This window comes from Molothrus ater, chromosome 10 (assembly GCF_012460135.2).
Source record: "Molothrus ater isolate BHLD 08-10-18 breed brown headed cowbird chromosome 10, BPBGC_Mater_1.1, whole genome shotgun sequence".
Lineage (NCBI taxonomy): Eukaryota > Metazoa > Chordata > Aves > Passeriformes > Icteridae > Molothrus > Molothrus ater.
Genome location: NC_050487.2, coordinates 14,658,413 through 14,673,982, shown reverse-complemented (window position 1 = coordinate 14,673,982; position 15,570 = coordinate 14,658,413). Strand labels below are relative to the sequence as shown.

Here is a 15,570-nt window from a genome sequence, read left to right as displayed (position 1 = left end):
CAGGTGCTGAAGCTCCAAAGGCCTGGAGCCCTTCATGGACAGGACACAAAAAATATCCTCAAGCCATCATCACTTACCTTCCAGTTCAACCTGATTTCCTGGGTATTTGTATGGGAGAGAATGGGCTGGGCTCAGGTGATACACAGGTTTGCTGAGATCATGTCTGGAGCAGGCCCATGTTGAATAAAGATCACCAGTGTCACGTTTGGTTTCCGTGGTGATACTACAAACAGCAAGAGCAAGCCAGAGAAGATTGCAGGAGAGCACTAAAACTGCTTCTCTCCAGTCCTGAGGGTGTGAATCTGTCCAGTCTGGCATGCAGGTGCAGCTCCAGGACAGCATTAAACATGAGCATGGCAGGAGAGCAGCACACATGGCCCAGCTGCTGCTGAGTCCCCTGAGCCTGGGGCCTCTTGCTCTGGGTGTGCTCCTGTCTCCTCGAGATTCAGAGAGGCACAGAAGAGTTTGTTGTGATACTTGTTCTCTACAATCCCACCCCGTAAGGGAAATAACACTCTGAGAGTCCACAGTCTGGTAGGACAGAGATGAAGTAGAGTGACCTTAGAAATATGCAGGAATGAAAGCATGGATAGATGGCCTTGGTCTGAGACTTCAAGAGGTTACAATATCATGATATCAGCAATTGTTATTTCAGTACAATTTTTAAATTTTTGTTGGTTTGCATTCTAAGCAAACCAATCAGGAGACTTTATCAAGAGACATTATTTCTAGTTTAGCCACCTACAGATGGGGGGAATGACATGGAGTTGACAAAAATGGGAAAATAGTGATTTTAGGTAATGCCAAGGCTGGTAAGTTTTCAGTTGCATTTCTGTCCATTTCAAGGTGATTAGATAACAAGAGAGACCTTAGGGAATTTGGGACAAAACAGATCACTCCCATAAAAATTCCTTATTAAAACACCCCCCAGTGTTGGAGGATGCTGCCAAGGAGCTGGATGGGCTAGTGTGAACCATGCTGAGTACCAAGGTAGAGACCTGAGCTGTCTCTGGACAAACTGTTGCACCTGTGTCACACAGCACAGGGTCACACAGAGCATGGGGCTCTGCCACATGAGCCTGGCCTGGCAGCAAATGGCTTCTCCATGTCTTTCAGCAGTACTGATTCCCTGGTGTGTTATTCCACATCCATCTCCTGTGGGGCTGTGTCAGCCCCACATGGAAGCTCCCTCAACATGAGCATTGTTCTCTCTGGTGTGGAGGAGTGGTGGTAGGGAGAGTTTGGCCAGCAGAGGTGAGTGAGGGCAGTGACAGTGGCTGGGCTTGTTTGGGTGCAACTCATCAGCACGTGGTGAGCTGAGCTGTGTGGAGATAAGTGGTAAAACTGTGAGGTCTTCAAGAACAAATTGTGTGCCCAGAGCCCAGAAGTGGGCAAGGACCATGATCAGAGTGGGGAATGGTCAGTTAGACCAGATGGGAGTGAGCCTGATTGCACCCCAATTTATAACAGCACGGAGGGGGGAACAACACTGGGCAGCATCACCTGTGACCCAGGCTGATCTGTCACATCTTTGTGTTCTCATGCTCTTTGTAGCTCCTCCTGATCTTGTCTGGGTGGATGTATTGATCATCTCTTCATTGTGAGACTAATGAACCTATTACCAGAAATTCTGATGATGATTTGGGAAAATCAATTAAATAAAGAAAGACTGTTAGCACACTACCTTGGAAGGTCACTGCTAACAGAAGGAATTATTTTCCTCTTGTCAGTGGTATGGCTGGAAGCTGTTAATGTCATGCAGCACTGTGCTGCATGAAATGAGTGATGTGGAACTTGCCAAGTTTTATTCTAAGGGCTGGTGTCTGTATCAGAAACCTTGCCACTCCACTGAACTTATGGAAGGAGTGGTAAAGGAGGGAAAAGAATTTTTATAAAATATTTTTGTGATTGGTCTTTTAGCAAATTCTCTGTCTTTTTTTATGAACTGAAACACCAGCAGTGCAGCCTGGGGTGTTCAAACATTGGCTGTTCTCCGCCAATGTAAGAACAATCCAGGTGTTTTAGGCAGGTGACCTGTAGAGATAGGGATTTCATGCTGCTGTGCAAGGAACTGGTGAAACATCTGGAAATGGAACTGCAGTGCACAGTAGTAAAACTCTGCAAATTGTTTGAGTGCAGGCTGGCAGTGTTTGGGCAGTTCTGTAGGTGTGACTTGGACTGTAAGAGCAAGCAGCCCCCCATGCTGTTTGTCACAGAGTGCCTGGGAAGGCCTGACCAGAACAGCCCGTGCGAGCAGCGAGCGCTGCCCTGCGCCACCTTTGGCAGGAGAACCAGGAGATAGTGCAGGAATGCCCCAGGGGCTGTCCTGCCAGCCTGGGGAAATAAGGGACCACAGAGCCACCCAGATCAGAGCTGACTGAGCTGCTAAGGTCCCTGAGGCTACAGCTGCAGGACAACTTCCCTGGAACCTGGCAACTTGGCATCATATTTGGATTGTCTGCTGGGCTTCCTGCACACCTGTGTATTCTCACTGAGCAGCATGAAAGCGTTTTGGCAAGCACCACAGGTAAAAGTTCCCTCCTGTTACTAATATTCTTTTTCCTGCATTTTAATTTAATTTCCCCTATCATTCCTTCTTTTTCCACTGCACATTTTCCATTGAAAGCTAAGATTGCATGAACGGATGGATATTTTTTCTCCCCAAGTGCATGTAGCCTTTTCTGTTGTTTGAAGAAATGAACATTTGGGTTGATGTGCACCTGCAATTCCCATTAATGTAGCAAAGGGAAACCAGTCCACTGGTGGAAGGAAATAAGCTCTGAACTCCCTTCCTCTGACAACAGATCTTGTGAGGAAAAGAAAAAGCCCCAGAAGATGGCAAAGAAATCTGCTTTTTATGCCTGGGCAGTTTGTAGGGTGTATGGCTGCTGGTGGAGCCTGCATGCCATCAGGAGCTTTTTTCTGGACAGGAATGCAGTGCAAACACCCACAATTTGATTAAGTATTTAACTTGTACTAGTATCACCCAAAGATGTATGACCCAGATGGATGAGCTAAAAACTTCTGCAAATGAAACTGTGAATGTTTATATAATATATAAACTGAAACTGTATAGGTTGTAGGAAAAGGAAAACTGAGGGGATGGGGTAACGGGAAGGAAGTGCCTTCTTGACTTTAGCTCTTTTGCTAAGTGGTAGGAGGTTAGCAAGCAACTTTTGCTGTGGTTGTTTATGTCCTGACCAGCCACGTAGGGCACTTTATATCTTACCCCACAGTTGCATTTTAGGATTTCTGTTTGGATAGAAATATGTTGCATACCAGTGAAGAAGGCTAAAACAGGGAGGAGGCACAATTTTGTTGCTTAATAGTGCAATGCTGGGGTGTAACTCTGGTCCCCCAATCCAGTAAAAATGAGTTAAATTGTCACAGAATCTGTACATGAAGAGCAAGTGGAAAATAAAAGTTTTAAACAGTTTAAGTCCAATGTTCCAGTCAAACTATTCTTAGCAAAGGGATTCAAGGTATTTATTAAGAATGCTTTTTATGATGAAATAACTGTTTTGTCCTGGCCTATCTGTTCTTTCCCAAGTATACTTGGTTTTTGCCAGATAATTTGGACAAGCACAGATGTAGTGTGCTTCTACTTTGTTCGTGTAAGCTGATCCTAGTTTGATGTCTGTGGCATATCCAGATGATGGAGTATTTTCCTCCTTTCTCAAAGGAGTGACTGAAGTGCTGTGAAACTGCTGGTAAAGCTCGCAAAAGAAAGGTTTAATTTGGGTGAGGAATGAGACAAAGTTTCCAATTAAGACCATGGGTTCCAGTGGTTTTGCATGCTGTGTGCTGTTAGTGGATTAAGTCCTGGAAAGTTGCTGGGGACAGCAGGGGGTGGAGGAAGGATGTCCATGCTGTGCCATGCAATTCATAGCTGAGCTTTGCCTTCCAGTGAGGCTTCCCCTTCCTGCTCTCTCAATGAGACTGAAAACCCACCTGGTGTTTAGGTACCTTGCTGGCTCAGGTTGCTACAGATAAAACCAGTGTATAGGACAAGGTTTTTCTTATCCAAAAGGTGGATCTATTTTGCTTTGGGTACTGCAGGAGCTGACTCATGAGGAAAAGACAAAAGAGTTCAGAAAGGAGATGGCACCAAACTGATTACAAAGTGGCCACAGAGAGTCTTTTGCAAGAATTGCAGGAAATGAGAATCTTCAGGCTCTCCACCTATGCTATTTCATCTCTTGTTCTGAGAGCAAGAAGGCTGAATATTTCCCTTTAGTCCCTGGCAAGGCAGCTCATGTTGATGAGATTCTATGGAGGAGCTCATCTTCAGCCCCAGTCTGTCCCAAACAATTGTGATTGCTCCTTATTAGCATCTGTAATGTCCTTCTCCTGCTCTAGCCATCCCCTCAGACCTCTGCTGCTGACAATGCCTCAAGGTTATTGCATAACAGGGCTTTGTTCTCAGCTCTTCTCCATGGTGGGGGCTTGTGAGATCCAAAATTCTCTTCCAGCTCTCCCTTCTGTGTGCAGCTGGTACAGAGTGCTTCCTCTCTGCCAGCTGGAGCAGATCAACATCTTTTGCCTCACACCTTTATCTTTTCCAAAGGAGGGGTCTTGGTGCTTTGTGCTGGCACACAGCTGGGACTGAGCTCAAGGCAGTACTGCACGTCTCCATGGTGGGCAGCAGCCTCAAGAACCAGCTGCTGCAGTGCTTACCCTCTTCTGTGCATAATTCCAGTCACACTTGCATGAGTGTCTTCTCTGTGTCAGGCACCCAGAGCATTTCACTTTGGTGTAGGAAGGTAACACAGTCTTTGTGAGTGATAGATATGATGGCACATTTGTGTAGTTGGAATTTCAGCATCTCAACAGTTCATCTGAAAATAGGCAGGAGCAGAGGAGGCTGCAGCATGGGAAGGAAAAAATGCAGAACAGAATTTCAGCCTGCAAGATAGCTGGATCCAAACTGTGTTTTTTCTTTCCTTTTCCTTTCTTTAGACTAGGAAATGAATCCCATATTCCAAACTGTATTCCTCATATAAACCAGGAGTAGCAGTTAAAGCTTAAGGGGTGCAAACAGGAGCAAGCCTGGGCCTTCAAAGTTCAGAGGGAACTGGGGCTAGTGAGTGCAGGCTGTTAGAGGCAGGATTCCTGGTATCTCAAATTGCTGCTCACTGCTGCATTGGCTCTCAGCTGCAGGGACTGATGCAGCAATGCAGTCTGGGTTTGCAGTTTCTAGATCAGGGCATCTGCAGACCTCAGCAAGCCAGAATGGAGGATCTGAAAGGAGAACAGGGGAAACAAAAATTGAGGACGAAAAATAAATCACATAGTCCAACTGCCAAATGCTCCCAGGCCACAATTGTCTTTGGCACCCCTCCACCCCCAAGGTCTCCAGTGGTTCTCAGGCCTCCACCACGAGAAAATCAATGGTTTAAAAGTACAATAATTAAAGAAAATCTTGATGTCGTTTGGGTTTGGGAGCATTTGGACATTAGTGTTGTCTGAGTGTGTTTGCACATGTGCACCCTGCTTTGCTGAACCTGAGCTATGCAAGGACTGACACCTTCTACCCCGGGGGAGAGGGAGGATGTGCCCACCTGCTCTCACTCTGAGAATACAGGAACTGGGAGATGATAAGGCACTTTTTGTGGAAGAACTTTTAAGGTAACAAGTCCCCCCTTTGCTTTGTGCCAGCCCCACCAACCCTGCTGACCTACAGTGCCCTGGTTCCTTTGCAGGGGTGCATAAAATGTATCCTACACTCATGGCAGAGTGACACAATCAGCTTGATCCTGGTGAAGTTGCTTGTGGTTCCCTCAGGTGTGTTCAGGAGCAGAAAGGTGGTTGGAAGAGCTCTGTTTGTACATAACTTTTGGAGCAGACCCAGGCAATGTGCTGGCCTGGAGCCTCCCCTGTGGAAGCAGGAGACAGCACATTCAACAGGATCATTCATCTGCTCTATCCAAAACAGTCTCAGCTGCAGAAGGAATCCCTTCCCCTTCCTGTCCTGTTTAGGGTTAGGAGATGTGCTGTAGCCTCCAAGTGTTCTTACAAGATGAATGTGTGGATGGCTCCAGCATGCTGCACTTGAGCTGTGATCAAACTCTTACCCAGACCCAGTGGTGGGGATTTTGTGTATCATTGTGACTCCTTTGCTTCAACTGATGTCATTGAGCTGGTTTGGGCTAAAGTACTGTTCATTTTCTTCACAGTAGCTGGGCTGGGGCTGTGTCTTGGACCTGTGCTGGGAAGTTCTGAGAATTCCAGGGATGTCTTAGAGCCCTGTTGCTGAGCAGCACTTCCACATAGCCAAGGCCTTTTCTGTCTCACCTCACCCCAGCAGTGATGGGACTGGGGGGCACAGCTGGGACAGGTGACCCCAGCTGACACAAGGGGTATTCCAGACCATCTGACATTATGCTCAGCAAAGAGCTTAGAGAGAAGGTCAGAGTCAGGCAAGGCTGCTCAGGGAGTGGCTGGGCATCTGTCAGTTGATGGTGAGCAATTGTTTCAATTTGTATCACTTGTCCTTTCCGAACATTATTTCTCTAATTTTGTTAATTTCCTTTTCATTAAAATTTATTATTGTTATCCCAGTTCGATTATAAAATTGATCTTAGCTCACCAGCTTTTTTACTTTTACCCTGGGAAGTTTCTTTTTCCCCTGCTGGGGTCAGGGAGTGAGTGACTTGGTGCTTTGTTCCTGGCTGGGTTAAACCAGGACAGCAACGAGCAAAGTGAACACACAGTAACAGCCTGGGCTCAGAATAAAGACACAGACCTGCGTGTGCTTTAAAGAAAGGATAGATTTTTCCTTCAGAAATGTGGTCTAAAGGTTAGAAAATCCTGCTTGCACTGTTGTAGAGTATTGCATCATTTCAGACTGGTGTCCTGCATGTTGAACTCTTTCTGCTGGCCAGCAGCAGTTAGGTTCTTTACTTTCACTCTGGATTAAGTCCCAGAGGTGGTATTTTGTTAACAAGTAAATTGCAACTCAAGTCCAATTTATGACAGAATACTTGATGTAGAGGGTGCTGAAAGAAAACCAAAGAAGTGAGCCTTCAAGAACCTTCAGTATAAAATATTGCTTCTCTGTAGATTTATGTACAGTGATGCCAGACTGCACTCACATACACTGACTGTTCATCAGGGATGGATGCTGTATACCAGCTGTTGGTACCCAACATGCATTTTTAAAATTTTTTAAGTCCCTAAAAAGTTATTAAAATGACCACACTAATTACAAAGGAATTGTATGAAGAGCAATTAAAAATGTCAGTTAGATATTTGCTACATCAAATGCCAAGCCACATAGCTTTGTTTAATGAAATCAGTTTCCAGTAGAGTTCATAACATCATCACTGACCTAAGCAGTGCACCTGACAGCTTGCCTGCCATCTCGAGCTGTAAATCTGGGTAACTAATGGTATATTGAAAAAGAAAAGGTCAATAAATGCAGAAATGTGGAGAATCTAATCTTTCCCTGGCACTTGTTATTCATCCCTTCTCGCTCTCCTTTCATTCTATAATCTGTCACATTAAACTTGTCATGCTTGGCCAGAGCCTGAGCAGGACAAGTTCCTGATAAAGCTGCATCTGTTCTTGCCACACATATCAGATGGACTGCAGCCCTGGAAACCTCTCTTCTGGAAATGCAGTTTAAGAAGGAGCCATAAATGTATTTAAATGAATTAAATCTCAGGAAGAAAAGGGAGAGATTACAGAAGTCACTCATCTCTTCATGCACAATTTAAAAAGTTTTCATGAGCTTGGTTTTGCTCTGAATAAAACTGCTACTGTTGAGAACAGAAATGTCTTAGGCTTCTGAACAACAGTGCTGTCTGCCAGCACATTTTTTCCCTGCTTTGCCCAGTCCAGAAAGAAATGACTCAGTCAAAAGGACTTCCTTCCTCTCCCTTGGGTGATTATTCCACAGCCTATTAGGTGTCCCCATTAGGAAATATTTCCAGCATCATTTTCCCTGGACTTACTTTTAAAGCATATTCTATGACTACAAATTATCCTAAACAGTGCCCTTCCATCATTCGTGTTTCCATTTCTCCAGTGCTTCTCTGTGGTTATCACATGTCCTGCAGCATTTCACCGGTGTTTGGTGTTTGTTTCACTAGTTGGGCTGCAGATGTTTCATTTATTTGACCTTTCCCTGTATGCCAAGCACAGGACTGGCACCAAGACATTGATACACCATTAAACAAGGGAAGTGCCTGCTAAATGTAATGACTTTCTTCTGGTGCTTTCATGGTAGAGGTTGTGCTAGAGAACAAGGGCAGCTTCTATTCTAAACTACATGGAAAAGGTGCAAGTGCTGAAGAAGAATTACTTATAAAGAAACTATATATATAGAAGTACATTAATTTAGCATCCAGCCATGATTTAAGTCCACAGGGGAAGCAGTTACATTTAATTGGCATTGGCCTCTCAAATAAAGACATTGCATTTTTATGTGTGCACAAGAAATTCCAACCAAATGGAGGAACAAATATTAGGTTTACTAGGATTCTGAATTTTTACTGCAAAGGATATCTCTAAAACCACTAGAGTCTTTTAGGTTGTGGGAAACACTGCAAATGTCACCACACTATGTCTGGATGCATAATATGTATTTATTTTTGTGTGTCTATATATTTGAGTTTCTTTAAATTTAAAGGTTTTCTCTGAATTTCTTTAGCTCACTTCATGAGCAGTTATATAATTTCTGTATTTTGTATTACCCTAAATTGTTTATATGTGCTACCCACTTGAACTCTAAATATTTTTGTTTTAATTAGAGGTAGGGCAGATAGCTCTGTCTCTTATTTAACTTGTAAACATTTAGCATTTCCCTTCCTTTGGTTGCTTATTGAATTTACTAAACTTTAGGTCTTTGTGTTGAAATTTTCCATGCCAGCTTTGTCTATTGAACAAAATATGGGGCGTGTGTGAATGTAAATGACCATTTTTCAAGTGATTTACTTTTTGGGTTTTTCTGAGAACAAGGCAGCAGGAAAATGTGATATAAAAGTGCAAGAACAGTCATACCAGGTCAGCCCAGGCGTCTGTCTCGCTCAGGATACTCACTCTGACAGTGCCAATCCTGCAAGCATATTTGTCACTTCCTTCAAATATTCCCCCAGCCTCCAACAATTTGTGGCTGAGGGAATTTAGAATCAGACACAATATTTTGTGCTTAATAGTCCTTGAGGGATTTTCCTTTGGTGACTTTGTTTTTGAATCTGTGTAAGCTTTTGGCACCTAGAACGTAATTTGGTGAGGAGTTTCACTGTTCAAATACACTCTGGTTAAAAAGAGGTCCTTTCTGGTTTTTAAGCATATTTCCTGTCATTTTCAATTCAAGATCCCAAGTTGTTACACTGGAACCAATCATTTTGAGAGCCAGCTATGCCAAACCCCCTCTTGGTCCTCATTTTGGATCAGGAACAGTCAGCTCAAAGCCCTTTGCTATGCAGACAAAGTAGAAGGATTTAGGATTGTTTCTTCCCATGTGCATCACTTCACATTTATTGACACTCAGTGTCACCTGTCCATTTTCTGGGACAGACAAACCATCTTGTCACCTTCACCTAAAGTTTTCCATAATCATTCCTTAATACTTTGGAATACTTAATTATTGGTAGCAAACTCTCTTCTAAGCTTGTTTTTCTCAAGATAAAAATACCAAGAGGTTTTTTTTTGTTTTTTTTTTTTTTGTTGAGCAGCTTTAGCCACTTCATATGTGATAAAAAAGAGAAAGGTGGGAGTCAGGACTGTCAGAAATATGCATATTGCTATGCCCATGAGCATCCCAAAATTTCATGAGTCATGTAAAAGGGAATGCTGCAGATTCTTGAACAGCAATGATTAAGGAAAACTGCAGATTTTCTGTTTTAATGAAAGATAAGTGCCTTTTATTAATGTAACTTTAAAGGGCTGACTTGACATACCAAAGGCCAATAGATTTTGGTTAAAAAATTAAATGGCAGACCCTGACTGAAATTGAGAGTGAAACTTGCTTAGAAATCAGTTGGATCTTGTATCAAATGTAAAAATAATGTTCCTGGGTTAAGAATGAATAGGAACTAGTCCAGGAAAAAGTTAAATGAACCTTCAACTGTACATGCTTGAGTAAATATTTTCAGTGGGGACACATATTTTGAAATTGAAAACCATACCTAAAGGCTTTGCTGGACTCTTTGAGGAGTTGTATAGCTGTCTGAAAATACTGAATTTATGTGAATTGTTTGAAGTGTAAAACCAATTTGAAAATAACTTCTTTATCAGGGGGCTTGACTGATCATTAATTATTTGTTTGTTTTCCATGCATCTCTCTCAGATTCCCTGTGAGCTGCAAACTTTGAGAGTCTTCTCAGGGGTCTGGTTTGGTCCCCATGGAAGTTAACAAGTGGCAAAGTTCACCAAAACCGTATCAACAGGATTTTATTTTTTTTCCTTCAAAAGGAAGTTTCTTAATCTTCTCCATTCCTTCCCCCTCTTCCTCTCCAGGAGATCCATTCCACACAGCCCATGGAATTTTGGCCTCTCATTTATATGCAGAAGAAAAGCAAATTTCAGAATGCTGGAACTTCCCACAGATCAGAAATTCCCTTTTCCAGACAGTTCTCCATGAAAGCGTCCTAGTGGCTCCTGTGGCTCCCTATGTAGGATTGTCAGGCAGGTGTAGGAACACCTGCACGGGGAGAAGGAATTGTCAGGCAGCAAAGCCACCCCCTGCATGGGGTGAAGCCTCCTCTGCCCCTGCAGTGGCACTGGGGGCTCCCAGGCCTCCTGCTCCCCAACCCTCTGTGGGATCTGTTCCAGAGCATTGGCTCCTCTGCTGGGTCAGTTCAGCCTCACCAGCAGAAAAGGAAGGGAATATCTTTGTTAGAGATGGGATCTCAGAAGTTCTGAGCAGGGCAGCTGTCACCTCTTAGCAGCTTTCTCAGGGACATTTCAATCCTAGCCTGCCAGTAAGAGGGAATTTGGAGGTGTGCCATGAGGCATTGCTCCTTCCTCACATTGATGGTCTTTCCCCAGCAAAAAAGAAAAGAAATAACATCAGAAGCAGGAGATTTCAATAGTCAGTAGAAAAGGAATTAAAATAGTTCTAGTGTCTACCTTTACTTTGCCCCTGCTATTTCTATTTTGCCTTCCAGTGTATTATTTCTGCTGTCCACTCTCCAGACTCCATTAAATTTCTTGTGGGAATATGACAAAGTAAAATTTCACTGAAATGCAGTAGAAACAGAGATGAGGGGAGGCAGGAAGCTCATTTTAGGTATAAAAAAGGTAGAATTGAAATCATCTAAGCAATGTGTCTGGGGCAAGGCAGGGGCAGGGAGTGTGAGGGAGATCCTGAAGGGGCTCTGCTCCTCTGCTGCCACGTCCTTCCCACACCAGCTGTGACTCTGCATGGGCAGAACTTGAGTGTGGCTGGGACACTGCTCCTCATTCTCCAAAGTACATCTCCTGTAGTCATTTCCACAAGTAGGAGGCCACGTAAAAGCTACAATTTCCCTGTTTCTGATTTGTTTGTTTTCCATAGAAGAGGGCAGTTAAAGTCCACACTTACACAGATGATAAAGGCACCAGAGCAAATTTTAAAGCACTTTCTTTCACAAGTGAAAATGATTGGCCTTTTCTGTGCTGGAAAATAATACTGAAAGGAGGCTGAGCAGGTCTGATTTGTTTGCAGTACCCCTAACCTATGACAAAGTCCATCACAAAATGTTCTTACAGAAGTTGAGCAGTGAGGAAGGAATGAAGAAATACTGACTAAATGGAGAAAAATAGAAATAAAATTATTTCCAATGTGTCTTAAGGAACAATAGCAGATACCTTAAGGCTCCCTGGATTTTCTACCTTGCACTTAGGGAACATAGATATTGATCTTCATGAGCATCTCTGTGAAAGACTTACCAGCAGTGCTTGAAGGCTCTTGCAGTTCTAGAAGGGAAAAGGAAATCAATTCCCCACAGCAGCAACTTCCTGAGCATTTAGTCTAACTTGAAAAATGTTCAGGGAGCAGAGATAAAGACAAAACCAAGGAAAAGAGTCAGATTCCCAGAGAGAGGAGGTGAGGGATGGTGGGATGAAGGTATGTGCCTCTCAGAGCCTTGAGGTGAGGATCAGAAGAGATTCTTTGGGCATGGCTTTCAGATCAGTGCCTGGCACTGCAAACACTGACTGTGACACCCCAGCCTGGCTGGCTGCACTCTGAACAGAACTGCCTCCAAGCTGTCCCTGACAATGTGATGTTGAAAGGGAGACAGAAAATGGTTGTTTGCATCTATTCTAGTGCAAATTATCTGTGGAAAATACCACTGCTGTGAGGCAGAAGCTGCTTTATATGGCTCAGTTCAGGCTTCTTTTATCCAGGGCTAACTTCTTGAATTTCAGAAATTTTTGTTTTTCTAATTGACACCAGTACAAAGAGAAGAAAATCAACTGATAAAAATCTCTTCCAGTAAGTGATCCTGGAGCTGTCTTTGCCATTAAAGTCTCTCTTCACAGCAGGGTCTTAAGCAAGTTCAAGGCATGCATGTCTGGAACAGGCACAAGAAGTGCCTTCCTGAACCACTGCCTTAAAATAACTCCACCAATGGACACTTGTGCAGAGATATTTTGGAAATGTGCACCATCTTATTAGGAAATTCAACTGTGACTACCAGGCACTCTGCTGAGGTTCCTGGGATGTCAGCCCAGGATCTCAGCAGCCCTCTCATCTCAGCATAGCTCAGAGAGGAGGTTTTTAAACTAAAATCTTTGTGTAAAATAATAGACATTGTGACATGGGAAGCCTCATAAATTGAAAAATGTCAGTTGGTTTTGCAGAGGTTGCTTACTAATTTTCACCTCATAAAGATTTCAGAAGGGATTCTAGCACTTTGTTAAACTGCTGCAGTGAAGTATTCCATGTTTATTTATACACACCTTGTAAACTCCCTGAAGTAGCCAAAGGCTCTGGTTTCATCAGCACACAGCTGGTGACTGCTCTTGTTTTCATTGTGCTGGATTAATGTTCTCAAAAGTGTGTCCATTAAATTCAGTGTTTGTTCCCAGAGGGGATGGGAGTGCCCAGCTCACCTCTCCAGTCCAGCTGCTCTCGTCTGTCCAAGGACCAGAGTCCTGTCTTGCCCTCCTCTGTGTATCCTTCCTTCTGCAGCTGCAGCCAGATGTGTTTTCTGTTTGGAGCTGTTGGTTTGGTTTCCTCCCCTGTGCCCTGGGCACCTCCCCAGTCACACTCAGCGCTCGTGGGTCCTGCACTCTGCTCAGGAGCCTGCAGGGCAGGATCCCAGCCTGACAGAGGCTGGCTCAGCTCCAGCCACCTTTACTGCCCAAAATCTCAGCTGCTGGCAGGTTTGGTTGATTGAAAGTCATTGTGAAAATCTCTGCAGCTCTGCACAGTGAATTGTTTCCCCTTTCAGGATATGTGCCCCACGGAAAGCTGCTTAAGCTGGGGGAGTAAAGTGGTTCTTTCTCAGTTTCCAGCTGGTCTCAGAAGCTTCCAATCCTCCTGAGCCACATCTTCGTTCCAGTTACACCAAAGTAAATGCTACTGAGGACAGAGGAGCTACAACCCCAACATAATACTGTGAGATACAAGAAACCTTACACTTGTTTTGCTAGTTCATTCTTCACCCTGTGCTTGTGTCCTTGTGTGTCCCTGCCCCTGCCCAGCAGGATCTCCCCAGGGTTCCTGCCCCAAGCCTCCCCTGGCAGTGACCCTTCTGAGCCTGACAAGGGTTTGCTCTGCAGCCACCCCCAGGGGCACTCAGGGTACCCCTCCTGAACACCCCAAAATGTGTTTTTAAAGTAATCTCAGTGCTTCAGCTTTTCTTCAATGCCAAGTCAGCAGGAGCCAGCAAAGGGAGCAGTCTGGGGCCAGTGTCAGGGTGAAGCTGCAGTGCAGAAGGTTTTTGCATGGGTGTTGAGGGCTGTGCTCCTGGCACACTCAGCCAGGGCAGCTTAACTGTCTGGACAGCATCTCCTGCATTTGTGTGTGTTTTCTGCTTCTTTTTTTTTTTTTTTTTTTTTTTTTTTTTGTTGAGCCATATACCTCCCTCATCTGGAATATCTCCATTGGTTTTCGTGAATTTCTCAGGATTTTCATCCCCTCTAAAGAACATTTAGTTCATTGCTTGCAGTACTGACACTACCTCAGCCCTGCAACAACTGGGGCAGACAGCAAAGCTGGGGTAGGCAAGAAAATCCTCCATTGGAAATGTTGGGGGCAGATTTTGCAATCCTCTTTGTGCAAGTTTGACCCAATCAGTGTGTAAGCTGGCCAGAAAAAGTATCTAAACAAAGCTGCTATGAAGTGGGTGTGCAAAATGAGTGGGACTTGCACTTCACTGGGGCCAAGGGGAGGCATTGAACAGCATGAAAGGAGAAATATAATGCAGAGATGTGTGTGGGCATTTAGCTGCATGAAGAACAAGGGAAAATAAAGCCCTATACAGAATTATGCTATTGGTGGATCTAGCTGCTGGTATTTTGATGCATTATTGTTGCTATTACAGCCATCTGGAGCATGTAAAAGGGATGAAGCTTGTCTTTAAAAAAAAAAAAAAAAAAAAGGCATTTAGGACAATTTTCTTAGTTGCCAGCTCTTTGGAGGGCAGTTCCAAAGCAGTTCTTGTTGTTCCCTGAGGGAGAGGAAGGGGCAGGTGACCTGCGCTGTGTCTGCTGGGGACTCCTGCAGGGGCAGGGCTGGTTCCACTCCTGGGCTCTCAGAAAGCTGCAGTGCCTGCCTGGGTGCCAGTGCTCAGTGTGTGCATTGCTCCTGCCAGCCCTGGAATCCACCTCTGCCGCTCAGATCTGATGCTGATTCCTCTGCTGGGCTGAGGACTGGCTGTGTGTGGCAGGTAAGGAGCATCCCCTCCCTCCCCTGCCTCCAGAGTAGGTGGGACCTTTGCTGCCCCCGTGGAAGGGGATGTGCTAATGGCTCTGCGTGGAGAAGGAGGATTTTTCCCGGCAGGACTCTTAGGTTTGCTTCCAGCATATGTACAGTTATCATTTATGTCCTTTAAATTCTTTCCTTTACTTAGAAGAGGTCAGTGCATAGAAAGAGAATTTGGATTGTTAGGCTGCTGGCACTGACCTGCATTTTCCACTGTGTGTACTTGGAATCCAATTTGGTGCCTCTCCTCATTTGTTTCCTTTTCCCCTTCCCCTCTTTCTGCTCCCACCTTAAGAAGATGTTGGATTTCCCTTTAAATGATAAACAATTTAAAAATTTAAGAGATTCATTTAATCTCTTCTTTAATTTCTCTGGGAATCTTTAGGATTGCACATTTGATCTCTTGAAATGTGAAGAGCCCAGTGAAATAATTGAGGCATATTAGTGCTTCAGTCCTCAGTGTGCTCAGAAGACACCAAATTTCTGTCCTTGCTACTGGAACAAGAGCTTTGAGAATGTGGGATCTAATCCTGTAAGGTGCCATAGCTGTCAGTCTGAGCTGGTCAGTCTGCAGATGGGGAAGCTGCTGATGGGGCTCTGGGAAAGGAGAACTGCTGGCCTTGTAGGTTTGAACCACTGTTAATGTCATGATAAAGGCTACCTTGGTCTATGTGATATTTCTGCTACTTGGAATCAGTGTTTTTCAGGAA

General features: G+C 44.3%; 1 protein-coding gene across 4 annotated transcripts in view; it reads left to right on the top strand.

The window, feature by feature from the left end:
- Window positions 1-15,570, top strand: part of OSTN (osteocrin) — an 80,785-nt gene that overhangs the window by 41,711 nt on the left and 23,504 nt on the right. Inside the window, exon 1 of one of the 4 annotated variants that reach the window (XM_036388852.2) lies at window positions 14,528-14,825. The exons of the other annotated variants lie outside the window; for them this stretch is intronic. The gene's annotated coding sequence lies outside the window, so the exon portion shown is untranslated. Of the gene's footprint in view, window positions 1-14,527; window positions 14,826-15,570 lie in introns of those variants that run through there. 4 annotated transcript variants of the gene reach the window in all.